Source organism: Lissotriton helveticus, chromosome 9 (assembly GCF_964261635.1).
Source record: "Lissotriton helveticus chromosome 9, aLisHel1.1, whole genome shotgun sequence".
Classification (NCBI taxonomy): Eukaryota; Metazoa; Chordata; class Amphibia; order Caudata; family Salamandridae; genus Lissotriton; species Lissotriton helveticus.
The window spans coordinates 731,566,157-731,591,907 of NC_136070.1; the positions used below are offsets into that span (position 1 = coordinate 731,566,157).

The 25,751-nt window shown below is 43.9% G+C and overlaps 1 protein-coding gene and 1 long non-coding RNA gene across 2 annotated transcripts in view; one reads left to right on the top strand and one right to left on the bottom strand.

Annotated features, from left to right (window-relative positions):
- LOC144781829 (endothelial PAS domain-containing protein 1-like) overlaps positions 1-25,751 on the top strand; it is a 743,918-nt gene that overhangs the window by 428,970 nt on the left and 289,197 nt on the right. The window lies entirely within an intron of this gene.
- Positions 1-25,751, bottom strand: part of LOC144781830 (uncharacterized) — a 440,263-nt gene that overhangs the window by 221,457 nt on the left and 193,055 nt on the right. The gene's annotated exons all lie outside the window — the stretch shown is intronic.

Here is a 25,751-nt window from a genome sequence, read left to right on the forward strand (position 1 = left end):
GTCTGGAAGGCAATAAAAAACTATTATTAAATCGAAAAGATTTCTATATACACACCATTGATTTCCCCAAGCCTACACCCTAGTATCTGCTGGGATAGTATAGTGGTGAGCTGGCGTATAAGAGGGTTAATTACAGTAGGGGATTTATACATAGGGGATGATTTAAAGTCATTTAGTCAGCTGAAACAACAATTTCAACTCCCAACTACACATTTTTGTAAATACCTACAAATCCGTGAGTATTTAATGAAAAATGCTATAAGTATGGTATCTAATCCTCTTATAGAGGCCAATAAGAAAGGCGCTCGGATCGGGGTACTTTATAATTTAATGCTTGAGGCGATGCCTAATGATTTAGAAGCACAGGTAACCAAATGGAAGAATAGGTTAGGATGTCAAGGAGTACCGTTTGAAAAGTCAATTGAACTTGCTGGAAGAATACTTATGTCTGCTAATCTTATAACTCAACACTATAAAACCCTGTTCTATATGTACCGTACTCCAGATAAAATATCAAAGTGGGGTGGAGACCCAGAAGGAAAATGTTTTAGATGTAATGCCCAACAGGCGGATGTAAAACATATCTTTGCTACTTGTGTAAAACTAGGGGAACTGTTTAGACATGTAAATAAGTTCATATCTGAGATTTTGCGCACCCCTTTTCAGCTTTCAACAATGCAGATTTTGCTGGGTATAGATGCTGCATTTGATCAAGTAGAGGCTAGTGAAAATACTGACTATCTGATTTTTGTTGTAACGGCGGTCTTAAGACTCTGTATTGCCTCATGCTGGTTACAAAGTGAACCTCCTTCATTTGAAGCATGGCTAACTCGGTTCTTATTAACTTATAATATGGAATATAATCTATACGCCATGAAGGGAAGGAGGAAAAAGGCATTGGGGCAGCAAATATGGGGTCCGGTTAGAGTATATATGGATGTAGAAGACTGATCAATTTTGACATTCTCGGTACCACGTGTAAACTTATAATAGATTTGATGAAAGATTGTTATGAAACACTGTAATATGTAGGTTAATATATCATACATGAAATAGCGGACCTAATTTAATGAAAATCTGTCTAGGTTTGAAGGCTCGACTCGGTTGTACCTCTTTACCTCTTTTTATTTTTCACTGTTTCATTGATGTGAAAATAATGCCTAGTACAATGTTATTGCAACCCCACAATTGTCTGATGACATGCTGTTTGTTTTACTCTGTACACGTGATCTCTACTGCAATAAAGAAATTAAATAAAAAAAAAAAAAAAAAAAGACCTAGATAGAGTGATTACAACATAAAGTCAAATATTAGAAGTGTGGCACTCTATCATCTAACATCAACTTTAGTTTACAATCTTTGACCCCCCAAATCAGGCAGCTATGCGACCCAATATACCCAATATATCTAAATGAGGGGCACAAAACATAACTCAAACGTAGGCATTTTCAAAGCCCTCCAATTACAATGCACACTTTAGTTGTTCAGAATACATAGGAACAGATGATCTTTTCAATTGGGCTCTAAAACTCGCCGTATATAGAATAGGAACAACTACTGACCATAATATCTGAAATGTCAGAGAAGGGTCCCAACCCAGCCTCGCCTGGCCTCGGACGGCCACAGATGGCCCGCCCTTTGCCCGGGCTTAGCCCGGCTAGTCCAGCGCGCGTCCCGCGGAGTGGGAGATGTGGCGTGTTTTTAAGCGCCTCTGGGTGCGTTCTGGGCGTGGGCGTGATGGAGGCCCCTGGGTAATGTAGTTTTGGTTCCCCCTCTCGGCGGCCGCGCCTGATCTCAAATGGCGGCAGAAGCGGGAGGAAACCGCAGCAGGAACATCAAGAAGAAGAAACACCCGGTAAGGCTAGTGGGAGAAAGTCTAGGTAACAGCTATTCAAAGCAACCCGCTGATTCCTATCCCTGGCAATGTGACCCCTTCCGGTGGCCCCTATCCTTTGGGGAATGAGATACACACAGCCGTGAGAAGCGGCTGCGCGGCTTCAGCTGGGCCTGGACAAGGCCACTCAGGCTGGATGCCTCGATCTAGCGAGCCCCAAGCGATCCAGCTGCAGACAACCAAGGAGTTGCGGGAGAAGTTCACCCTTGTGATGGATGCAGTGGAACCCTAGCAGGAGCGGCCCTAGACTTTTTCACCAGGGGGAATGACTCATTCACCATGAACCCTCACCTGATGCTGCTTCCCCAACTATGCGTGGGTGAAGCAGACCTGCACTGCTGACCCGCACTGCTGGGAGGCGCGGTGCCTTTGGCATCACGGCCGCCTTGTCACACCATTAGCACTCATCATGTGGGGTGCCCCGAGCTGCTCTCGACCCTAAGCCTCGCATCTGGATCTACACCCACGGGGCAGTGACTGGTCCAACGCTCAGAGTAAAAGTTCTGCCTGCTGAGGGCCCTCCACCATAACCGGGGTGAGTTGCCGCCCCTGACTTTGTGAATAGGGCTGACACCAGGCCCCAGAGATCAAGCGCCCACCCCATGAATGAACAAGCAGGTGGGCAAAGACTGAGCATAAGGGATGACTGTGCTAATTCAACTTAGTAAATATTCATTTGTGGCTCTGTCGTCAGACCACGACTCAGATTCTGAAGTGGGTGCCAACCAGTCCTTCGCTTCTGACGAGGTGGAATGGCGGTGCCCATTACTGACAACCAGGCTAGCAGTTGACTTGGTGCCTGCGGCTGACTGCCTAAACCTGAAGTAGCTGCTTAGGGCTATTGTGGATTGGCGGGGGGTGAAGCAGGGAGAGATATGGGCGAAGGGTTACTTTTGGAAGCCTGGCCTAACTGTCCAGAACACAAATTGAATCTGACCACACACCCTAGACATCTGACCTGAACATAAGTACTACTGTAATGGCTCATGAAGCATGCATGGATATGTTGTACTTAAATGGCTGGACACATGTAGTTTGTTCAGCCAAGAGTGGGAAGTTAATTATGTTATTGCAAATGTTTTGTACTGTTGCGGTAGCTCTTATTTGCTATGATGGATTTTGATTATGCTGATACACACCAATGGACACACAAGTGACACACGGGGAACTCACAAAATGTAATACCAAAGACCCTAAATCCCGAGACAGGGACAAGTGGATTATAGGAGTACACATGATGGGAAATCCTACGGACTCCTTGCCTACTATTTACAATGTATTGATGTGAAACATACGATGCTTGGCTACACCCAAAACAAGCGCCAAGTATGTACACACCTTTTCGATGCCACATACACATAGCCTACTTACAGGAGAATCAACTGATGCAAACTGAGCTACCTAAAGCAATTTAGAGATGAGGGGACAGGCCTATGGCCCAACCTTCTCACCATATGTGAGGGAGTGCTGGTCTGGATCTCCCTAAGAGTACCATTTGTACAGGAAACACTTAGAATAGACTCAGAGGGTAGATTCATGGTTGTTGAAGACCTCCTGGATGGCACCCCAATGAGGTTCATAGCGATATACACCACAAATGTACAACACTTGACATTTCCAGATAGGCTGATTCCGGCCCTCATGAGTAATCCGGAATCACCCTGCAGATGGGGTGGAGACTTTAATTGTGTCCCAGACATACACATAGACAAATCCCTGCCCCCCACCCCCCACCACTGGAGCGAGCACCTTGCCGTAGAGCAACACAATATTTGCAACATTGGATGGGCAGCAGGAGAGTATACACTTACAGCAATTACTACAGCCAGACTCCACAGAATACTTGTTCTATTCTCCTGTACAGAACATACACACAAGATTGGACCTATTCCTTTGCACTGAAACATTGGGCTCACAGCTGTGGGGGCGGAGTACTTAGCGTGCACCCTTTCAGATCACTGTCCATTGCAAATGACAATAAAGTGGGGCAGAGCCAGAGCTAACATACCAACCAGGAGGATGCGGAGGGACCCGCTGCAAGACGCACCATTCCACAATGCCATAGTGACACAATGTACCCCATATTTTGAAATAACATGGGTTCAACGTCATCTAGGGCAATGGAATGGTAGTCCCTCAAAGTGGTGATGCAAGAACACTCAAGTGCCAAAACATGGGGCTCCAACAGATGGGTCGGACGCCAGACCCTGCGCAGAGAATTACAAATCACAGACGTGACTTGCGCCTCCTTGAAATTGAGACACTGACACAGGCCAAGAAGGTGGGACACCTGTAGGACCTTAGGCATACTCACCCTGACCTAGATGCATGCCTAGGCAAACTAGACTACAGGGAACACTTGGACCGACAACATGGCGACAGTGAACTTGCAGGTAAATTGGTAGTGTGGTTGCTGAGAGGAGTCTCAGCATGCACCCCAATAGAAGCTATTCAAACTAATGACGGTGCCACACCTAACACAAACAGCTTTTAACACCAATTTTGTGAGGTATTACTGCAATTTATACACAGCAGATGCCTGCTTAACCCACGACCAAATACAAGATTATTTGAATGGAATCCCCCTCCCTTGATAAATCCACGCTAACCTGGGGAGCTGAATGGTCCCCTTCAGATTGAGGATTTACACTTGGCCACAGCTCAAATATCCTGGAACAAAACACCGGGCACAGATAGGTATAATGAAGCAAAGGTGGTGGGCAGGCTTCCAGAATCTCTCGGAGAGGCCTTGAAAGTCGTGCTCCATAAGCCAGTGTGTGGCCCAACAGATGGAAAGTCTTATACACCATTGTCGCTCCTAAACCTGGACTATAAAACACCAGGGACATTTCTGGCATATCACTTGATTCCTTTAACCAGCACAATAGTTCATACAGAACGTGACAGTTTCATACGGGATTGCAACACCTTCTAAAGTATCCAGTGATGGTTGGGACTAATAAGGTCAAGTTCAGGGGAGAATAGAGACCACCAAGCAGTATCTTTGGACATAGAGAAGGCATACCCTTAGATGGGAATACCTAATAGCGGCACAGACAAAGATGGGGAAAGGACCGAGATTCCTTATGCCAGCCACCAGAGTCAAGACAGGACAAATGATTTCCAGTTGCTTTGAAATAGATAGGGGCACCAGACAGGGGTGCCAACTTTCACTATTGATATTTGCCCTCGCTATGGGGGACCACTGGTGAGTCTGTTGCGCACGAAGACAATGAGGAATACCGGCATTCGGTGGGGGCATTTGAAGACTATCCTCTCATTTACTTGAACAAAGCTATTCCACCCTCCCAGCAATGATGGCGACCTTTGATAGATGTGGGTATATATTGGATCTCAGAATTAATTGGCCTAAATCTGGTATATTCCCCCTAACACAGATGCCAGAGCACCACAGAGGCAATCCAGGCTTGAATGGCACTTTAATATGATTAAATACTTGGGAGTGCAATTGATTCACACTGCTAAAGATACAATAGAGTGCAACCTGTATAAGGTGCCGAGCTCGATCTGTATATCGCTTGCTTTCTGGATTTCACTACAATTATTCCCTCTTGGTTGTGAGGCAATAACCATTAAATTGATGCTGCCATGTTCGATGTACGTTTTTTAAGCTTTACAGGTAATACTCCCTACTAATTTCTTTAGAGAGTTTCAGTGGCTCTTATCAGGCTTGATATGGGGGAAGGGCAGAAAACGGGTTGCCCTACATAAAAAAACAACATCCACTGATTGAAGGGGAACATGGGGCCCCCAACTACCAATTGTATTATGCTGAAGCACAATTACAGTTGCAAGGCACTCCATCTCGATGTTCAGTGCAGGTTTATGGGAGAGCATATTTATGCCTGGCTATAAAAGTCTTGCAGTACGGTGAACGAGGCCCACCAGATGGGAGTAGCCCATACATGCCGGTATAGATACATCCACATAGGTGGCCCACATGCTCCGTATTCTCCACTGCTTCCCTTATGGACCCTATCGAACCTACAAATGATTGCACAACGGCAGGATGTGATGACATGGAAGGAAGCATGAATGGACCTGGCGGGGGATCTGTATGTAGAGGACACGCTGCACTCCCTGCAAGAGATGCCTGGAGAAACCAGCAGGCCAGTTCATAACATGCAACACATTGCAGCATGCTCTTGCCACACAAGATGGACACGGACACTCTGACCTGCCTACCTCAGCTCCACTACAGACATTACTCTCCCACGGAGGTACACCTAACATTATAACAGCTTAATACACTGCTTACAGCTTACACAACATCAAAAGGTAAATGCAGGGAACAGGGACTGTTGGGTTACAGACCGAAGACTAGAACTTTCAAATAAACAATGGGTGCCCATCACTCAGCAGGTGAAGGAGATATTGCGCAACCCCAGATTCCAATACACACAATTCAGCTACCTCCACCAGGCATATTTTACACCTGTGCAAATTAGGCAAATGTTCCCTGGAGCATCACTGGACGGCCTTAGGTGCAAGACAACTAGCGTAGGATTCTTCAATATGGTCTATGACTGCCCAGTGATACACAGTGCATGGGCGGAAATAAGAGGGACCATTTGAGCCCTTGTCGAATACATGATACGAACTACACACGAATCTTGTCTGTTGGATCTCTGACCTAAATCCAAAAGGACAAATACCTACACAAGTTTATTGGTATAGCCCTTGTATTATATAAACGACAAACAGCAATGTTATAAAATCCTGCACAGCACCTGACATAAAGTGCTGGTTAAGAGCCCTACTGAAATGGGCAAAGGTGGAACTAGGCGTCATCTTTACAATTCGGGCTCAGGAGGTATGCACCAGATTGGAACGGTCTGGAACACATATGTTGTATTCTTGATATGTGGAACCAGTTCCATTCTATAACTACCATGGTATGAGCTCTGAGAACGTTCTTTGTGGCCGTTGCTGATTGGAGTTGTCCTGACTTGTCCATGCATTTCCTCTGGATAAATAAAGTGACTTTCCTTTCCATCTCCGTGTATAGATCCTCATTTCGTTAGTGGCGAGTAGTGAAAACTGCGAACCTATGTAGGGAAAGTGAAGGACCAGTGGGGCAGCTGCTTTGGAATTGTGAGTCCTGGTATAGAGTTGATTACTTGGTGAAACGTGAAATGTTAGTATAACTTTGTCTGCTTGGTGAGCTACTGGTATTTACAGTTTTATGGTTCAATTGGTGTGGATTATGTTATGAAGTTAGCAGGCTAGTGGTTGTGGGTGGAGCCCAGGGGAGGACAGGAAGAGGAGGGGACGGACAGGGGAAGAGGCAGATAGAGTAGGGACAGGAGAGAGGCTGGTTGTAAGAGAATAAAGCTCCAGTACCAGAAAGAATTGTGTCTGTGGTTATTTGTAGCAGGATGCTACAACTGGCGACGAGGATGGGATCAGCAAAACCCACAACCCACAGCACCTCGTGAAAACACCCTGTCCCGAGCAGCAGTCGAGATTGAGCTGTCGAATGCGACTGAGCTGCCGCCCAAACTGCAGGCGACCCGGCCCCTCTGCAGACCATGAGGGAGCCGAGAAGAGTGGCTGAGAAGAGCGCTGAAACGCTCGGTGCCAAAGAAGAGTCCTTCGCGCTCAAAAACGCGAATCACGCCGGAAGCGTGTAAAGTGAGTGGCCCTCATGAAGACAGGAGTCGGGAGCCCAATCCGACCCTGCTATGCCCCCAGAGACCTGGAATAAGTGCCCAGCGGTGGGAGAATCTGTCCCTGCAGGACCGGCTGAGGAGCGCGACTGAGCGCCGGAGAACCGGGGCTCGAATGCCCGTGATTGAAAAAAAAAACCCACACCCGATGCGTGAGATTTGGCATGGTGTCGGTGCCGAGGCGCGCGAAGAGTGCAGTGTAAGGCGGGAGCCCCCCCAAACCTCACCTGGTGGCCGTGGCAAGCAGAGGAAAGCGAATCCTGGTGAGTGCTGTCCCTAGAAAGTGCCTGGTGAAGAGCTGTGACTGAGGAGAGCAAGTCTCGTGGATGACTGGTGGCGGCCATTTTGAAGTCAGGCATCTGGGAAGGACATCCCTGTGTAGTGTGAAGGCGGCCATTTTGAAGTCAGGCACTGGGCAAAGAAACAAGCATTGGCACCAGAAAATAAACAAGCATTGGCAAATAAATAAGCATTGGCAAGTAAACAAGCATTGGCAAACAAATAATAGATGGATGTCACTCCGACCAACTGAGGAGGCGACTATTGAGAAAAGAACATGGCCTAGACGATATAGAGGAGATGACACGAGTCTATGATCAAGCAGAGGAGTATGCAGCTGATATCGAAACGGGGCACAAAGGAAGTCGCGAACAAGTGCGACGTGTGCACGCCAAAAGTGACAGTCGAAGGAGTTCGAGAGACAGACAATGGAGGTCACGCCCGTCCTCTCGTCAAGAACCGTCAAAATATCAGCCGCGAGAGCCGTGGAAGAAGGAGAAAAAACCTGAGAGAGTGAGGAAATGTTACCGATGTGGGTATGATTACCCCCATGTGGATAGCTGCCCTGCCATGGGTCAGAGATGTCGGAAGTGCGGTCGAACTAATCACTTCGAAGTGATGTGTGGGGACTACAACAAGGAGAGACGAAGTGGTGCCACGAGGACATCCCAGTCTGACACACGAAGCGGTACCCCGAGAATGTCCCGGTCCGACACCCGAAGACACTATGCGCGAGCTGTTCAAGAACAGACTGAGCAGTCCTCTGGGTCATCACTCTCTAGCAGAGAGTCACGTCGGTCCAGGTGGGAACGGAGGTCACCATCCAAGGAATCTAGACCGTCATCCAGAGACTCAACATACACCATTGAATACCTGAACCTAGCGGCAGATCCGGACCAACTTAAGACATATCCTCGGCTGGACATCAAAGTTGGCAATCATGACACAAAGTTCGTATTAGACTCCGGTGCATCCCTGAACTATATTCCGGTCACCGAATATGAAAGAATGAGTCTGCGTCCTCCTCTGACATTTGCACCAGTTAGAGTCTTCACGTGGATGGCTAAGAAGCCACTTCCCTGCCTTGGGAAGTTCTCGACGACCCTTAAACATGACAACACAACCATATCAGCGGTCATCCATGTTATCAAGGGCCCAGAAGCGGACTGTCTGCTGAGCCTACCGACAGCTGAACGTCTTCACCTGGTGGAAATCCTTTTCAAGGTCAGCGGCAACCAAGATGTGACCCGTCAGTTTCCCAGACTATTTCAAGGATTAGGCAAATTGAAAGACTGCCAAGTGCGGTTACATATCAATGAACAAGTCAGACCCGTCGCTCAACACCCTCGACGGGTACCGTTCCATCTCCAGACCGCTGTTGAGGAAGAACTCCAGGATCTGCTAGCTGCTGATATCATCGAGCGCACAGATGGTCCAACACCATGGGTGTCACCAGTAGTTATCGTACCCAAGAAAGGCACGGCCAACAAAGTCAGACTCTGTGTGGACATGCGCCTGCCCAATACTGTAATCGAAAGAGAACGACATCCGGGACCACATTTGAGCGATATGATCTCAGCTCTCAATGGGGCAACGGTGTTTTCCAAGTTGGATTTAAATAAAGGATACCATCAGCTAGAACTAGATGTAAGGTCAAGATATATCACCACTTTCGCAACCCATCTGGGGTTGTTCAGATATAAGAGACTGAGTTTTGGAGTTTCCTCAGCGGCCGAAATATTTCAGGAAGCAATTCGGCAAGTCATCCAAAACATTCCCAACACGCTCAACTATAGCGATGACATCCTTGTATATGGTTCTGATCTACGAGAGCACGATATCGCACTCAATCGTGTCTGCCATGCCTTATTGGAGGCAAACCTGACTCTAAACAAAGAGAAGTGCGAGTTCCACCAGGACACACTGAAATTCTTTGGCCATATTTTCTCAGGCGCTGGCATGAAACCTGATCCTGACAAGATTGTGACTCTGAACAACACCAAGAGTCCCCAGGATGTCAGTGAGCTCAGATCGTTCCTCGGAATGGCCAGTTACTGTGCTCGCTATATCAGGGACTACGCGACAATCAGTCATCCCCTCCGCATCTTGACCAAACAAGGTCAACCGTTTAAGTGGACTCCTCAATGCGAGCAATCCTTCAAGGAGATCAAGAGGGCGGTGGAATCTGCGGATCAACTGTCATATTTTAACCCAAAAAGAAAGACTGAGATAACTGTGGATGCCAGCCCCGTCGGGCTTGGAGCCATCCTAGCACAGTATGACAATGACTCAGTTCAACGTCGTATCATTGCATATGCGAGTCGTAGCCTGACTGACCCGGAACGGGCATACTCGCAGCCCGAGAAAGAAAGTCTTGCCGTAGTGTGGGCATGTGAACATTTTCATGTCTTCATATACGGTAAACACTTCACTTTAATCACAGACCATCAAGCTCTCGTCACCATTTATGGAAACCCACGATCCAAGATGCCCCCGAGGATTCACTTGCCCAAAGCAGGAGTGCATTCAGCTAGTGCACTCGAATGTTTCAACCAAAAGCCTGCACGCACCCAGTAAACAGTGCATTAAGCAGAATGCGCGCAGCTACCAATTGAGTGTTTCTGATATCAGCGCATGATTGACACATACTGGTAATCTGATGAAGCCTCTTGGAATGATTTCTAATGCCAAGGAGAGGGGCGTTACTGGACAGTAGGATTTTAAACGCTATGAAGAGACTATTTAGAGCGAGCGAAATAAACAAACCCTACTTTATGTGTTCAGCTCTGTTAGTGACTGGAGTAGTAGAATTACCATTTGAATTCTCCAGAGGAATGACATACGTTAGGAAGTAGCTGAGACCTTACTGAGTGTTCAAAATTGTAACACTTGTGGCAATTGGTTTAACATTGTGCTGCAGGATTGGTTAGAATGAGCTCAAAACGGATTGGCTGCAACTTTATTGAACTGCAACACTGGAGATTATTGGTGTAGCCCCTTACAGCATGCTTGGGTGAAGATAACCTCAAGCTGACTGGTCAACATAATTGAAACTACAAGCAGGGCACTGCTTTACTTATGAAAGTTTATATTTTTGTCACCAGAAAACATTGACTACTTTTATTTTGTTGGGAATTTTTTGTTATAATTTAGCATTCAATATTCTCAGGTTGTATTGAGAGTGTATGTTTAATTACTCAAGTAGTATTTCTTTACGTGCATAGTTTGTATTGTATCAAGATATTATTATGCAGTCCATTTCACCTCCGTCCACATTTCTTGCCAACCCAGGTGTACCTATCATGACTTGAGAAAAGTGGCGAGAAGCTTTTGTTACATACTTAGAAGCTATTGGTGGAGATGTCTATGTGGCAAAAATAAAGTTAGCTGTACTTAGACACCATTTGGGGTGGAGGGTAGAAAGGTGCTTAAAACATTACCAGTGTGTAATCATCAGTCTGATAATGGTAACAGCGATTCAGATATGAACAAAGAAATGGATGATGAATATGTGGTAGTGAAGAAAGCGTTAGAAGAAAACGCTGGCAAGAAGGTGAGTGTGGCGGTAGAGAGAGATACATTTTTTTCTAGAGCTCAATTGGCTGTTGTGTCTGTTGATCAATATATTGCTGAATTGAGAACTTTAACTGCAACATGCATATTTAAAGATTTGCAAGAGAGAGATTTTTAGGGATCAGCTAATTAACTGAACTTTGAATGTGAAGATTCAGTCACAGCTGTTGAGTATGAAGGAGCCATAACTAAGGAAGTCCATAACCATTGCAAAACATATTGAAAACACATAATTTCATGTTGAAGAACTAAAAAAGGGGTGTACAGAATTAACAGTACTAAACAAAAGAGTTAGAGCTCCAGCAATAAGGGACTAGTTTAAACCAGGAGTTTCACACAATCATGAGATGAAGGCATCTTATAGGTGTGAGAGAATCAAGCACATGGCTACCTCCAGTTATCGAGCTGTTAAAGTGAAGTGTTTCCAATGCTAAAAAGTTGGGAACTTTTATAGAATGTGCAAAGCTGACAGTCAGAAGAGTATAAATATGGTGTGGGAACATGGCTCGGAGGGTGATAACAGGATCGGGGAATTGGAATGCTGTGACGAAGTTGAGGTGTTGGTTATGTGTGATATGAATGAAGCACATAATATAGATGACAATGTGAAAAAAACACTTAGTACTGATATGAATGTATTGGTGGAACCATACCTCCCACCTAAATGTGAGGTGAAAACTTGTGGAAAACCGGTCACAATGTGGGCTTACTCTTGTTCGCCCTATACACTTTTAGATAGGGACACATGGGAAAAGATGAATAAGGAGGATTTGGTAAAAAACAAGGTAGCACCAGAGGAATATTGTGGGATGAAATGATGTGTCATAGGATGTTTTCCAGCAGAATTATCCTTCGAAGGAAGGACAGCAGAAGATTGTATCTATGTTGTGGAGAGAGGAAGGACATTATTGGGTTGGAGAGAGCAAAGGGCACTGTGAATTACATTGGATCTCAATAGTGATGAGCAGGTTCTAGCATTCGTGCAAGTGAAGCCTTGCGGTGGGTGTGGATGTTTCCTAACCAATTTAAGAAGGATTTAGGATGTTTAAAGACGTTTGTTCACAGGATTTTTAGGAAGGAAACGCAGTACCCATGGTGCATAAAGTACAGAGTGCGCTATTTGTTTGAAGGGTTTGTTTAAAGAAGAACTAAATTTGTTCAAGCCAATCGAGTCATCAAAGTGGTTAAGTCTCATAGTGAGAGACTGAAAATCTAATGGAACAATCAGAATGTGCATATATCTTAGAGAGTTGAACAAAAACATCTGGGTAGATTGGCACCCATTGTCAATTATAAATGAAATATTGACAAGTATGAGGGGTGGACAATAATATTCCACCATACCCATGGGGAGTGAAGAGAGAGGATCGCAATAGACATTTGTGTGAGGTGTTTGAGGTTGTGGAAAAGGCAGGGCTCATGGTAGAGAGTGAGAAGCACATCTTTTCTGTGAAGGAAGTGGAGTATCTAGGCCACATGATTTCTGGTGACGGTATTAGACCAAAGAATACGTTTTTGAAAGCAATCGAAAGGGCAATTTAGGATGTTCCTTAGCTTAGTGATAGATTATGCGAAGTTTGTGGATCATTTTGCCATCAGGGTGCAACCCATGAGAAAACTAATGAGGAAATGGGTGCGGGCCTATTGGACACCCGAATATCTAAACTTATTTGGCGATTTAAAGAATTGTATTGTGCAACCGGTGGAGTTGAAATCTGTGGACTTGAGAAACTGTAGTATTGTATGCACTGATGCTAGTATATACGGGGTAGGGTCTGTCCTTATGCAAGTAGAGTAGGGACAAGAGAGGATTGTGATTTACCCCCAAACCCTTAGAGATGGGTAGAAGAACTACTCCACTACAGAAAAAGAAGCAGAATTTGAGTTCATGACGGACCATAAAGGGTGCAGGTTGGGCCACACCCCTAATCGCAAAATGGATTTTTAGATTACAAGAGTTTGTGTTTAACATTTGCAATGTTCCTGGTGTGAAAAATTTTAATGTTGACTGTTTGTTTTCGCTACCAATGCCTGCTAAGGTAGCTGATGAGGAAGATAATTGGCTGGGATCTCATGTAGAGAGTTCTAGTTAAAAAGTTAACACTGAGGAAGTTTGGAAACAACAAGAATCCAATTGGGACGTGATTCCGCACTCCTTTTCTGATGTTATTCAGTATCAGTAATATATATAGAAGTTTCCTGTAGGTCGGTGGTGCGTAGGTAGGTTACCCTACTGAGCTATTAGGGTACATCCAATATGTAGAGCCTGTGTGGTTCCTGGCAATCAAGAATCACCCCTGCCTCGCACTCCTTTTAATTTTCCTTGAATAATTAATCCACATAAATTTGTTGCTTTCATGAATTTTTATTTTCACGTACTTTCATTATTTTCAATGGTCATACGTTTTGTATCTTGTATTGTTTTCATACAATTTCTCATGCATTCTTAGTTCCCAATGCATTTCAAGCATCAAGCCCTTCTTCAGGGGATTCCTTGTCTGAAACAGTTAATATGTAGTAATTTAGTAAACTGATATACATTCCCTCCTGTTACAATTTCATACACATTGTTTTCACCAATTTTGTTTTGGAAGTTTTAGACCCCACAAGCCGTGTGTCAGGATGTGTTTGGTGAGTGCAACAATAGCCTTTTTATGGACATAGAAATGTATGATGGTGTAAAGAAAACCTTACATCCCTGTTAATCTGAAAACGTGATTTGGGGGAAAAACATGAAACTGACCTTTACACAATCGTCGTGGGTATTCAAAACGTTGAAAAATCTGGGACCACGATCTAAAAAACCATGGACGGTCGTTAAAGTTTGTAAACTTTATGAGTTACGCTCAATAATAATCTGTATGGCGAGGTCAAATGACGCTGAAACAGCGTTTTACCTGTGGTTGCCGATACCGGTGTTCCCGTCTTTCCGATAGCCCGCTTCCCGCGGGTTAGTTGAGCTTGTTTCCAAGGTCCGATCATGTGACCGGAAAACGCCTCGCTTTTAATGTCAAAAAGTACAAAAAAAGAAACGAAGGACTTGCGTCTTGTTTGCGATCGTGTGTACTAAAAATAAATAAGGGACTCGGTTACGATGGTCGACTTGCATTCAGTCTGGAGGGTGTGTTCGGATTGCATTGGTTTGAAAGAGAGAGAATACCTAACGAAGACCAATCCAAGTACACCATACATATATATGATTCCCAAAATTCATAAGAATGCAACAACACCACCTCTACGACCGATTGTATCAACTATTGGATCAATACACGAACCTGTGGGTAAATACATTGATAGACACTTACAAAACATCGTTCAAAACAGCAGCACTTACATAAAGGACACAACTCATTTTTTAAATATACTTGAAGACGAAAAAGACAAATTTACCAGTGACATGCTTATGGCAAGCATAGATGTGAAGTCACTATACACTTCCATACCCCATGACTTGGGTATATCAGCGGTAGAAAGTTTTTTAGTCAATGAGGACAAACCTGAAAATTTGAAAGTGTTCATAATGGAGTTGCTACATTTCACGCTGTATCACAGCTACTTTAAGTGGAAAAACAAATTTTACATACAGGCCTCTGGTACATCTATGGGCAATTGCGCAGCCCCTTGCTACGCGAATACCTTCATGCACAGGTTTGAGATCGACCATATACTCAACAATGAACAATGGCAGGAGAATCTAATCATCTACAAGAGATACATCGACGATATTTTCGTCCTATGGAAAGGGAATCAAGACAGCCTGGAGCAGGCTCTAAATAATTTAAACCAAGTTAATGAAAGGATCCAGTTCACTTTCACCATCAGCAAAACAGAATTATCATTTTTGGATGTACTGATAAACAACAACGAGGGAGTGATCACTACCAGTGTATTTTCTAAACCTACTGACAGAAACAATCTACTACACTACAATAGTTTCCATCAAAACTCACTCAAACATCACTTACCATTTTCCCAGTTGCTGAGAATAAAAAGAATAGCATCGACCGAAGAACTGTATCAGAAACATAAAAGGGAAACATTGGACAAATTCAAAAAACGAGGATATCCCGACATCATCCTGGAATCAGCCGCAGAAAGAGCAGACAAACTTCAAAGGAGACACTTACTTACACAAAAAACAAAAGAAGAAGAACAGAGAATGGTATTTGTGTCAAAGTTTTCCACAAGACGTGGAGAAATCAAAAGAAGTATAAAAAAACACTGGCCACTTCTAACCCTTGAGGACGACTTTAAAGGAATTTTCAGGAAACCCCCCATCTTTGCTTATGAAAGAACGAAAAATGTGAAAGAACTAATCAGACACACCTCTAATCAAACGGCAATGACCTATAAAGGCACCTTACCCTGCCACAATTGTGGCAATTGCTCAGCAATAATAAAAAGCAACATCATCAATCACCCCACAAAAGGAACACCCATCAAGTTGAAAGTGACAGGCACATGCGATTCGAGTAACTTAATCTACATGTTAAGATGCCCGTGTGGGATGTCATATGTGGGCAAAATCCAACGCAAATTAAAAACCAGAATAATCTAACACAAAAGTAATATTCGATTAAACAACCAAAAATCGCCTATTGCCATGCATTTTAACGAAGCAAACCACAACGTGAGTCAACTTCGATTTTGCATTCTGGAAATTGTGTCAATCTTGCCTGGCAGAGACAATAACAGTCACCTCTTAAGGAGAGAAACTTTCTGGATAAACTTTCTCAACACGATGAACCCATCTGGCCTCAATGAAAAATTAGACTTTAATTGCTTTCTATAAATCTGTTTTTTTAATATTGACTATTACGCTTGATGTAATCATGCATGAGAATTATCACAACCACGTTGTGATCAGACTGAACTTAATGTGCTGTTTTTACTTTACATCATTTAAATTTTTGGTTTGATTGATTACGAGTTGGATATGAATCAAAATCACAGCATTGCTAACAAAATTCACTTTAAGACCCCCACAGCCATTCACATTTAAAACAGTGTCCGTTTCAAATACCGCAATCCGAACACACCCTCCAGACTGAATGCAAGTCGACCATCGTAACCGAGTCCCTTATTTATTTTTAGTACACACGATCGCAAACAAGACGCAAGTCCTTCGTTTCTTTTTTTGTACTTTTGACATTTAAAGCGAGGCGGTTTCCGGTCACATGATCGGACCTTGGAAACAAGCTCAACTAACCCGCGGGAAGAGGGCTATCGGAAAGACGGGAACACCGGTATCGGCAACCACAGGTAAAACGGTGTTTCAGCGTCATTTGACCTCGCCATACAGATTATTATTGAGCGTAACTCATAAAGTTTACAAACTTTAACGACCGTCCATGGTTTTTTAGATCGTGGTCCCAGATTTGTCAACGTTTTGAATACCCACGACGATTGCGTAAAGGTCAGTTTCATGTTTTTTCCCCCAAATCACGTTTTCAGATTAACAGGGATGTAAGGTTTTCTTTACACCATCATACATTTCTATGTCCATAAAAAGGCTATTGTTGCACTCATCAAACACATCCTGACACACGGCTTGTGGGGTCTAAAACTTCGAAAACAAAATTGGTGAAAACAATGTGTATGAAATTGTAACAGGAGGGAATGTATATCAGTTTACTAAATTACTACATATTAACTGTTTCAGACAAGGAATCCCATGAAGAAGGGCTTTATGCTTGAAATGCATTGGGAACTAAGAATGCATGAGAAATTGTATGAAAACAATACAAGATACAAAACGTATGACCATTGAAAATAATGAAAATACGTGAAAATAAACATTCATGAAAGCAACAAATTTATGTGGATTAATTATTCAAGGAAAATTAAAAGGAGTGCGAGGCAGGGGTGATTCTTGATTGCCAGAAGTTTGGAAACAAGCCTTAGAGATAAATGAGGAGATGCAGAAAATGGTGGTGCTTTTGCCGTAATATAGGGTCGAGAAGCAGGATCTGGATCTAGATTATAAGCTTGTTTAGTCTGAGTGATAGTTCTTCGATGGTATTGTCAGGCATGGTGACAAATTGTTAGTCCTAAGAGCCTTGAGATAAAGATTGATGGTGCCTTTACATGAGGGGCACGGTGGCATGGTGTCCATGAAAAGAAAGGTGAAACAGAATGTTTGGTAGCTGAGTATGGATTGAGATGTTGATAGATTTTTGAGAGGATGTTTAGCAGGTGCCTGCAGTAACAAAAGTCATGTGTGTAGAGAAACTATTGTAATTCCTCTAGAACTTCAGGAGAGGGCATGACAGAAGATAGCAATGGATATATGTGGCCCATTTAAATTGAAGAGAAGCAGAAGGATGTACGCTATAGTGCTTACGGACTATTTTTCAAAATTGCCTGAAGTGGCCTTAGTGAGTGAGGTGAAATCAAAGGTGATAGTAGAATTTTGTGAGAAAGTTTTTCGCAGGGAAGAATACCCAAGGGAAGTCATTACCGATAACAGCCTACAGTTTGTTTATGGTGAATTTGAAGATTACCTTATGATGAATGGAGTAAACCATTGGACAACTGCAGTAGATCATCCCTTGGAAAAAGGTCTCGTAAAAAGGTTTGATAGGGTGTTGGACGAGAATGTACAGTTGGCAGTTCAAAATGGTCTTGATTGGAAGTGTGGGATAATAAACTTTGGTTTGGAGCCAAAGAATCACACCACTTTTCACCATGGATGCATCACCCATTCAGTTGTAGCCGGGTCGTATGCCAAGCTTCAAAGCAGTACTCAATTGTATGTGTAAAGGAAAAACATCGTGGTGGATGTAGCCAAGATGCGACATATTGTACGAGAAAAACAGAGGAAGTATGGAGATGACCAATGGGAATAAAAAACATTGGAATTGAATGCCAGGGATTGGGTGCATGCAAGACTATTGGGTGGTGTGAAGAAGGATACATCAAAATGGTCTCTGCCAAGAAACATAGCAGATGTCAGTAGATTTACGGTAGTTTTAGAAGATGGAAAGAAATGGAATGTGAGTAATGTGGTCAAATGTAATGATGGGGAGGTTTTAAGGTCAGAGGGAGTGCAGAATTCTGTAAGTAAATCTAATGTCATCAACTCATGCCACAGGAAGGGATGTGCATAGGAGGTGTTCTCCAAAATAGAATACCTATACAATTAATAGATTAGGTTTTGTTTAAGTGAGTAACCAATGCATGTGTTTTTGGGAAGTGAGCATTGTATCCAGCCATGGTCAGCATTGAACTGTATGTGATGGTGTTCACAGTATTTTGTTAATTAATGTATTTTGTTAATTCATGGGTGGGGTGGGGGTGAAAGTGTGTGTGTATTTGTTTCTTGGTTTTCGTTTTCATTATTTTAGTGTTGATTTCATTTTTACTTTATTCAGTATTTGGGGTAATGGGATGTCTTGTATTCTTGAGATGTGGTACCAGTTCCATTCAAGAATTATTGGCATGCTGTGAGCTCTGAGACCGTTCTTTGTGGCAGTTGCTGTTTGGAGTTGCCCTAGCTGGTTGCTACATTTCCACTGGATACATAAAATGAATTTCCTTTCCTTCTGCGTGTATATATCCTCATTTCAGCTACATATATTCGACATTTGGAGGCCCAGAGTGACTTACCACCACTGTGATCCCTAACAGGATACCACAAAGGCAATGATTCATGCAACATTTTATGCTTTACGCACTCTTTAGCCATTGCTTGGTTCGAGTGTAATGCACATTCTGCCTCCTCCCACAACAGCATCCAGCATGGAGCAATGGGTCAGTCCCCCTAAGCCATTGGCTCCATTGGCCCGTGAGTTATGCATTTTTACTGATCACATATGCACATTACCCTACAACTGAGTGTTCTTCTGTGACGTTACTGGTGGGCCAGTCCTTTACTTTTCCATTTTCTCCTGTTATAGGTCTCCCTTCATATGGTTCATTTTCCCCTTTTTTTCTGTCCTCCTAGAAGCTCCTCAGAGAACGCGACGGGCCCACTTACTAGAAGATCATTTTTTCTGCTGTGTTCTGTTTTCCGTCGGGCCACTGATTCAAAAATGTCAAACACCAAGGAATGTTATTGTCCACAATGTGTGATTATTTTACTGTTCCAAGATGACAGCAACATTAGAAGCAACATGTCAGTAATCTTAAATCACTACAACAAGGATAGAATATGGACAGTACCATTCAAAGAAGGCTGGCCAGTGCAATGTTTACTAAGTACCTATCTTCAAATGGTGTTGTGCTTTGTATGTCAATATTTCACTTTTCCAAGATGGCTGAAATGCTGCCTCTAAACGGGGAGGCCATGTTGGGAGCTTAAAACATTGATACACTATCCCTTTCCACTTTCCAGGATACCCACACCCAGCCATGTTTCATTATTTATTTGTTTTTCATTGCAAAGTTATGCCTTCCGGGCTTAGGCACAAGCATTTATTTCTGTTTTGTACCATTATTCTTTTCCTTTATCTTGCATATGCATATTGTTTGTATTTTATTGTGGATGGGTGAGTGGGTGAATGCAGGAATGTGTCAGTGGGTGGATAAATGGTTGCATGAATGCAAGGATGAGTGGCACAAAGCGTGTATGTTGAATTATTAACTGCCTAATCTCACCAGTTTCAGTTATAAGCCAGCCCTATTAGAATTGCAAATGCCTGTTTATAACGAGGCGTAATTAACTCACATGTTATACTAGGACTTTATCAAAAGAAGGAATGTCTGCATTATGTGGAATAATATTTCAGTCAGAACATGGTCGGGTTGAAATGGCTTCTTTGTTTGTTCAGTCATAGTTTTGAATGAGCAATAATATATTCAGTTTCAGCGTCACACTAGTCAGACATTTTAACTTCCTCTTTCCCTACCATACGCAAAGCCAAATTAAAAACGATATCAATGGCCACAAGGGTCATTAGTGGGCTCCCACTCCGATGTACCTCCATCCAACTATTTTACCATATCACACATTTTTATAGGCACATAAATACATGGATTGGTGCAGTAGAGTTGCAATACTATTGTGATAACTTGCGGCTGCTAATTTGGAAAATCATGCTGTTAAATTAATTATTACATATATCGTTTTTAAAACTGTATATTGTTTTGTGTGGCGAACTCCCATTCACCTCGGAGACGCCCTTATCCAACTGAGCACAGTATCAGACTGTTTTTTATAGAATTTCCAGGGTTGCTTTAGGTCTAAGTCCAACTTTGGTTTCAAAGGCTACAAAGTCGTGTAAAAGCGCTGAGTATGTTTAAAGCTATTGTCAATTATAGTAGTGGCTAAAACAGATGGGGGTTGAGAGATACAGCTCTTCAACACACATGCCCAAACCCATTACTCTATTATTATATGATTTACCAAGATGGCCAGTTGATCTCATGATTTTTCTTTAAGCAAAGAATCACGCCAAAGGTACCCATCCACTTTTCTTCCAGTCAGTACAAAACCTCCTCAGCACTATAGCGCCATATCAAAGGTTTTCTGGGGCAGATTTCCAAGCCCCTTGCACCACTTTTGCGCCATTTTTCCTAGTGTTAGAAGTGACGCAAAAGTGGCGCAAGGGGCTTGGGTAAATCTGCCCCCAGTGTTTACACCATGAATTCTACATCTTGATCTCATTCCAACCACCTCCAAGGTAGCCGAAAAAGGTAGTCTTAGATGATGTATATTGTAAATGCCTGCACATCTATTTTATGCCCACTGTATTTGTGAACATCCAGGGTGTCCTTGCTAGGCGACTGGGTGCGGCATGAGCTTTTATGGTTGTAAAATACCGAATAAAGGGGCATATTACCAAGATTAAGCGATATTTATCGCTTAATACAGTTAGCGGCAATATTATTATCGCCGAGCTCCGCCGATTTTTATCGCAGATAAACCTTGCTATTATAACGGTTTATCTCAAAAGCGATAAAAATCGGCCGTAATGCATGAATATCGCTGAAAAGTCAGCGATATTCATGCATTACCGAGCTAATGCTCTTAGCCATGTTATCCACCTACCATTGGATAACATGGCTAAGCACTGCTCTGGGCAGGCGTTAGCTTTTGAAGATATTCGCGCTTAGCGTAATTATTTCCAAAAGTACGCCTTTGTAGGTAATAGGAGATAGCGATGTTAGCGACTGTTTACAGTCACTAACATCTTGGCACGCCCACTTTGCATGTCATTAGCGATAAATATCGCTGACATGCAAAGTGGGCCCCAAGATGATCCCTATCTCCTACTAGCTGTCGCTAACTGGTGTTAGCGAAAGCTAGGTAATAGGGCAATAAAATTATCGCCGCTTTAGCGAGAAAAATTCCCGCTAAAGCGGCGATAAGGCCCTTGGTAATATGCCCCAAAGTATTTTGATGATGATGAGATCATAAGTCAGGATAAGATAGACTGTGCAGCAAGTAAGACTTCTACTCGAACTGAAACAGGCGTTGTTAGCGCACAGCTCACCTACACTTGTAGCAATGGAGTTTGTGAGGAGCCCTTTTCTTGTCTCTGGAGAGGGACAGGGAGGGCATCACAGTGCTATGCCTCCACCTGTGAACTTCAGTTACTGCTTGGGGGATCCTACAAGGACAAAGTCAGCAACACCTGCAGGGCAGGCTAGGAAAGTGTTAGCAGGGCCTTCAGGCTTCTGACCTAGCAAGGAAGAAACAGGCAACACTAATTTCTACACTCAGAAAGCACAAACAGCAAGCAAGTACCACAAGAGCTGAGGCCCGTAAGGTGTACAACCACCAGGTTCAAGGGAGCTCTACTTTACACATCCAGGTTCTAGCAATTTGACCATGCTGCCCTGCCTATCACAGTAAAAGCATTTTCCAGAATCAGCCAGTACTGGCAATGAGGGCAGTCTGGCAAGTCGGGGAATATACTCTACAGAATGTAATGCAGGGGTCACTACCAACATTCAGGTGACATGGGACTGCTTTGGTGAGATACCCCAGGTTCTCCCTACGGAAGGCCTGGGAAAACGAAGTACAGCCAATGCAGAGTGGGGATTGGTGGGGTTGGCATATTCCTCTTTGGACAGAATCCTTCATCTACATTGGAAACCAAAATCTTGCAAAAATACACTTTCATTAACTGCTACCAGTAACCCTAACAACAGATGCATGAGTTGTGTTCACAAAGCATTATGCAGAACACATTGAAATCGGAGTAAGTCTCTAAGAATAGTTTTTGTGCAGGAAGGTATCCCTTCTTGAACAAAAACTACACTGACCACAATGGAAACACGTGTGTTGTGATGCAAGGGAGCCTGCATTGGCTCAAGGCAGCCAAAAGTGCACCACCCCTACAAGAGTGTAGATATGGCATATTTCTGTTGTCTCCGTTTTACACCATGCAGCGCAGCAACTTCCAGTTCTACGATGCATCAAAGGTTAGTAAATCAGGGCCTTATTTATGCAGGAAGGCCTGTATGAAGCTTCCCTGGATGGAACCATGTACCTCAAGAACTAGAAATATGATGCACCAGCCAGGGCATGTGCAATGGGGACTAGTGACTCCTGGATGTGGAGACCAATTATGCATCTCCGTCCTGAAGGTGCACACAAAAGGGTGACCCTAAGGAGCACAAATTTGCAGTTTGATAGGCAGGGCCGGACTGGAGAACCCAAAGCAGCCCAGGCAATTTTCTCAAACGATACCCTGGGCAAGCACTGTCTGGTACCCGGAGGCTGAAAACGCTTGCTTGCTGCTTTTGTTACTGGGGGCCAATGTTGCAGCACGGCTGCAAAACCAGCCTCGAGTAGCTAAATCGCTCCCCACAACTGCAAACCAACTCCTCACCCTTCCAGCCTCCCGGGAAAACTCCCAATGCCCGGTACTGCCAGTCCGGCCCTGTTGATAGGTCCCTGAGAAACAGAGTTCACACCAACTGGTGCCAAAGCTCAAAAAGGCAGGAGAACTCACAAAAAATAGTGAGGTGACACAGCTGACCAAATTATCAGGGAATTTTCTTCTTCAAACAGGTAAAAGGTGTTGCTCATTGGAATAGCTTACTAACCTAATTTGTTCAATGACTAACCAGCCATTGAAGACTGATTATTTTATTGTATGCCATTTGTGTGCAGTGATTTAGACCTCTATGAAACAATGGAACTCTCTCCCCTTGTTTCCGTAGTGAAGAAAACATTTGGTTTTACTAAAATATATAATATACTTTCAGACAGCCCTCTTCACCTACTTGGTTTTTGGTTGTATTATTCACATTTTTCTTTCTCGCACTCGCATATATCAGCCCACTTCAGTGTTGTGACAAGCAACGCGACCAGCAGACTCCAAATGTAGAAAATAGGCTTTTATTTTCAAACCGCATACGGCCACTCCACTGCGTGTCCCAAAGTTGGCTCACAACTGCCAACCTCGGAAACCTGAACGGCCGTTTAGCATTCCACCCCGCACAATCTAACTTTAGAACATCGCATTCAGCCATTGGATAACTTCACTGTAAATTACAACATTCTGAAATCTCCCCAAATCGTACATCCACAGAAAATAGTTCCCTTCAGTACCAGGAACTGCTAAGAACAAGCATTTACAATGCAATAGGTCTCGCAGCATTAAAGTTTGAGTTATTGGCATTGTGTATGACAGTGCGTTGCATACATTTTTTATCAAACTTTGAATTGGTGGGCAGTGAGAGTGTGTGCAGGAGTATGCTGTTCTTGAAAGCAGTGTGGTAGAGAGTGCAGGAATTTGGGTGACATGAGCAATGTGGATGATGCACCTCACGCACGGGGCTGACGCAGTTATTATTCACACATTCAAACACATACACACAAAATATTGATCATCACAATGGAGCACATTGGCCTCCAGGATGTGACAAATGTCCAGTAATGACCTGTTCATTACTGTCTCCAGACCCCTGTTTGTCTCAGTGGACTAAAGCATCTACCCCAGGGATCTGTGTTTCGCCTCACAGTCACATATTCAAATCCTGGCAGTTCTACCCAGCTATTCATCCTTCCGAGGTCGATAAAAGGAGTGCTATTGAGTTAGATAAAAAAAACACACATCTGCCATTCAGCACAAAGATGTCGTAAATGAGTGATTCCAAATACACAACATGTGGTTATACAAGTCTGCGAGTTGCATGTGTAAAGGCATCCAGACATTTGCACTTTGCTTTTGGAAACCGGCGTAGACCCACTTCTTCGCTTCTGAACGCCAGCACATGTGAAATCACAATATATTTTAAAAACGTTCACACATATAATGCCACAACCAAGAAGACGAGTTCACCGCTGGAAAAATAAACAGGCTGAACCAACTGAACGCAGATACAGTTAACATTTGACCTGATGATCAACATATGTGTATGTTATCACATGTGTATGCCACTGGGGTAAAGCACTCAACCAGCAGATGTGCTCTGAGGTCGTTTTAAAAAGCAATGCATGCATGCACGAGCTCGCAGACCCTGCCCTAAATATTCATGGAGTCCCGGCGCGCTCACACAGGCGCACTCACCTGCCGTTCTTGGTGACGATCATTTCGTTGGTCACCTCTTTGAACTTGTGCCACAGCTCGCCGTCCTCCAGGGTCACCTGCAGCTGCTTCTCCGTCGGGTCCCCCTTCTCCCTCCCGGCCTGCAGCTCGCTCTCCACCACATTGAGCAGCCTGGACACGGCGCAGTCGGCGTCCTTGCAGCCGGCATCAGTCATGGTGGCTTAGAGGGTCCCCTCAAACTTTTCACCACACTGTGAACAGCCTCAAGCTAATAATTGTAAATGCGTGAGTTAGGGACAGCCGAGCGACTGGACTCCCATCACAGAGGGGGGTGGGGGGGGCTGCATCCTCCTCACCTAGCGGCCTCCAATAACACGACACCAGTTCCTTTCTTAAGGGTTTGCGCAACCGGGATTCAGCACTAATTATTTGGAGGGTCAGGTGGGTGACAGGTTGACTTTCTGATTGGTTCGCTTATAAATAGCAGACATTCAAGGCAAGCACTCCATGATAATTGCCACGCGCAGTCCTTATGAAGAGTTCCCGCCTTTACATGTGAGGGCCGCTTTTTGCTGAGAGGCCGATAATTGGACAGCTCATCAAGGGAAATTATGTACGTAACGACCGGAAGAGAAGTGGTGACATCGTGTGTGTCTACATGCAGGTTTACATATATAAAAAAAATGTTTTTAAACACAGCTATACAAACTCCTTCCGCGATGTGTCCGGAAGTCAGGCAAAGTCGCCTGTGACGGGGGCGGGGCTGCGTCTGCACCGGAAAAGAAGGCAGGTGGAGTGAAAGCGTCTCGGGACGCCAGAAGGAGAGCGGAGTCCCTCTACATTGAACTGGTAAGTTGAAAAGAGGGGAGG